The sequence below is a fragment of the Egretta garzetta genome, unplaced genomic scaffold, assembly GCF_000687185.1.
Source record: "Egretta garzetta isolate BGI_Z169 unplaced genomic scaffold, ASM68718v1 scaffold1, whole genome shotgun sequence".
NCBI lineage: Eukaryota > Metazoa > Chordata > Aves > Pelecaniformes > Ardeidae > Egretta > Egretta garzetta.
This window is the reverse complement of record NW_009258542.1, coordinates 1,176,412-1,179,921: the sequence shown is the minus strand read 5'-3', so window position 1 is coordinate 1,179,921 and position 3,510 is coordinate 1,176,412.

The following is a 3,510-nucleotide window of genomic DNA, read 5'->3' as shown; positions in this document are numbered from 1 at the left end:
CCGGTGGCCGTGGCCATGCTGCACGGCCCCCGCGCGCCAGGCTGCCCGCACCGGGGCAGGAAGAACGCTCACCGGCCTCCGGAGATAAGGATGTTTTATGGCTGAATTGTTTTGTAGTCTCTATTGAATGCATTCCTGGATTAGACCTTAATTCCTGTGCAGGGCCAGGGGTGTGTTCCACTGATGCCCAGGCTGTGGTCAGTAGGGGCATGAATAACGATGATTTTGCTGGAGCGTTAATTAATGCCCAAGCACCGGCGCTGCCTGGCCTGGTGGCCACATCCTGTGCATGTGTGGCTGCGCTGGGTGCTCGTAGCTGCTGGTGGGTGACTCTCCTGCTGGCCGTGGCCATGCTGCACGGCCCCCGCGCGCCAGGCTGCCCGCACCGGGGCAGGAAGAACGCTCACCGGCCTCCGGAGATAAGGATGTTTTATGGCTGAATTGTTTTGTAGTCTCTATTGAATGCATTCCTGGATTAGACCTTAATTCCTGTGCAGGGCCAGGGGTGTGTTCCACTGATGCCCGGGCTGCGGTCAGTAGGGGCATGAATAACGATGATTTTGCTGGAGCGTTAATTAATGCCCAAGCACCGGCGCTGCCTGGCCTGGTGGCCACATCCTGTGCATGTGTGGCTGCAGGCACCCCACGGAGGTGGTCTGCAGGGTGCTTTGCAGGGAGGTTTGGGGGTGGCTGCCCGGGGGGGGTAGGGATGAGTGTCCCCTCCCTGGCTGTGACACTCGGCCGCCTCTGTGTACCCGTCTCCCATGTGTGGCCCCTTCTCCCGATGTAAGTGCGACTTCACCGGCTGTGTGGCTGCTGGTGAGCTGTGATGCCTCTGACTTCTCCAGCAGAGACCTGGTGCAGGACATGATCTGGCCCAGCTCTTGCTGCCTGCGTTACCCTCGCTGTGCGACAGGTCTGAGGTCTGGCCGCGTTGCATGGGCCATTACAGACCCTCTGGGCATCCATCTGAGCGTGGATGGAGATGCTCCAGGGGTGGAGAGGTGCTGGTGGAGATGCTCCAGGGGTGGAGAGGTGCTGGTGGAGATGCTCCAGGGGTGGAGAGGTGCTGGGCTGCCTCTTGCCAGGCAGTGTTCCCGTTTCACTACTGCAGGTGTTTAGGATGGCACTGCCATGAGCTGGAACCTGGTGGCCATTCCTGGCAATGACCAGGCACTTGCTTCTCTTACCTGACTTTTATTTTCCTCCAGTGTCTCCAAGTGGTTCATCTCCCTGCGCCTGGGCAGGGTGGCCTCATCTCGCTGCTGGCGTTGCCTCCACGCACGCTCCTTGGCCGTTGTGGAGGGCGCTCAGATGGGGGGCCAGGCAGCTCCAGGGAGCAGCAACCCCCCGGCTGAGGGCACGCTGCCTCTGGAGCGAGGGGCTCGGAGGGCGTCCCGGCTCTCGGCACAGCGAGGCGGCCTGCGACCCAAGTTACTTGAAATCTTGGCAATATGCTCTCTCCTTTTCCTTCCTCTTGAGCTTTCTGCTGAATGTTTCACATCCTCTTTGTTTTAAGACAGGTGCGAGGGGAGCATAACTCTTTGTGCACCGGCGAGGAGCGAGGCGGAGGGGCAGCTTGGACGGGGCCACAGCGTGGTTACACGGCAGGGAGGAAGGTGCAGGAGGGAGGAAGATGGCAGGAGGGAGGAGGACCCTTCCGCAGCTCTGGGCAGAAGCGTTCTCCTGTTCCCCACTGTCCAGCTTGGCCCCTCGCAGCCCCCACGCTGCCGACACTGGCACGGCAGGAGTGGTGTGCAGGGACGAGGAGGCTGGTGTAAAGGCATGTAAGAAAGTCTCCCTCTGGATTTGGTGGAGAAGCTGTTCTGCACCTACCCTGCTTTTGCCCTCTGTGAAGGTATGGAGAGAAGTGGTACTGATTCACAGTGCTTTTCCCTTCATTTAAAAAGAAATTCAGGGGTTGAAAATAATCCTCATTTGCTGAAGGGCTGGTCTTGCTAAATATGCTGAGATGCCAAGGGCACCTCTGGAGTGTGTGTATGTATATGTGTGTGTGTGTGTGTATATATATATATATACATGTATACTGGTTTCCCCACCCCGGTGAGTATCTGTGCCTATTTCTATTGTCTCTCTTTGCTGCTTGGCTGGTATTAGGAGTGACCTGGTTTTCAGCAAAACATGTCCCTCTTTTTCCCTTATACACCATACATAAATTATTCAGAAAGTTTAGCAAATGCAAAGACCTCAAGTGAGACATAAATAATGAACTTAAAGCTTGGATGGTGTGAAACTTGTTCTCCAGTGAAGGAGCTGTGGTGACCATCAGTACCAGGGTGGCGGAAGCTTTTTGCCCTTTCGCGTGTCCCCTGTGCCTGCGCAACGGGGCAGGCAGGGAGCTGCGTCCCAGCTGGCGGCCGTTCCTCGTACGGTGGCTGCCCGTGGTGCCGGCATCGCCTCCAGCCCCTCTGCTTTGCTTGGGGGGGGTTATCAAGCCCAGTCGCCCAGATGGTGACGCAGAGATGCTTTGCAGCTTGCTTTGGAAAACGAGCAGTGCACGTAACGATGGAGGATGTGGGGGTGCGGGTGGCTGGCAGCCATCGCCTCCCCCTGCGCCGCTGCGGGGGGCTGAGCGGGGCCACCCTCCTCCTCCTCATCCTCCTCCTCCCCATGGCTCCCAGGTCTCCCCGTGCTGACAGGCTCTGTGTCCCAGTTGTGAGCAGGACCATCCTCCTCCTCCCCATGGCTCCCAGGTCTCCATGTGCTGACAGGCTCTGTGTCCCAGTCGTGATGGGGCTCCAGGCTGCTGTCTCCTTTGGGTGCTGGGGCTGCGCTCTGGTTCCCTGCCACGTTTCTGCTGTTGTTTTGTTTTGCTTCTTCCTCCAACTCCCAGGCACTAATTTGAAGCCACTGAACTCGTCCACGCCCCGGCCGCTGCTGCGCTTGCACGTCGCAGGCTGCAATTTGTGCGGTGGGGCCGGGCTGGGGCTGGTGGGGGCTCTGCAAAGCCCTCCCCTTGAGGGGCGCGAGGGCCAGACCCTGTTCGGGCTGTGCTGTGCCCCAGTGGGACTGTACTGTGCCCAGTGCTCCCGTGGGAAGGGTGGAGGTGCCCGTACTACTGAAAGACACAGTTGGGCTGGTTTGGGTTGTTTTTCCCTTGGCTGTTTTTTGGCCAGGTCACTGCAAAGCTGTGGCTGGGCGATGGGGAGGGGCAGGACCAGAGGGGGATGCAGGGAAGGGGTGATGCTGGGGTGGACCTGGGCCCCTACGGTGGTGGGGAGCTCATCCGTCCGTGCTGGCTTCCTGGGGCAGATGCTGTGGCACCAGCAAGCAGGTCTCGCGCTGGCTCTGCTCTCCACCAGCGTGCCCTGTGCCGGCTGTGGGGAGGGGCTGGGGTTTGCCCCCTGGTTTCCAGCTGCGCAGTCCGGTGTGTGCAGGCACGCTTGGCGTGAGGCTGTTGGAGCACACGCAGTTGGCCTTTGGTCCGTGCATGCAGCGCGTGATTTTAATGAGCTGCCCACTGGGACGATCCGTGCTTGCCCCCGTAGC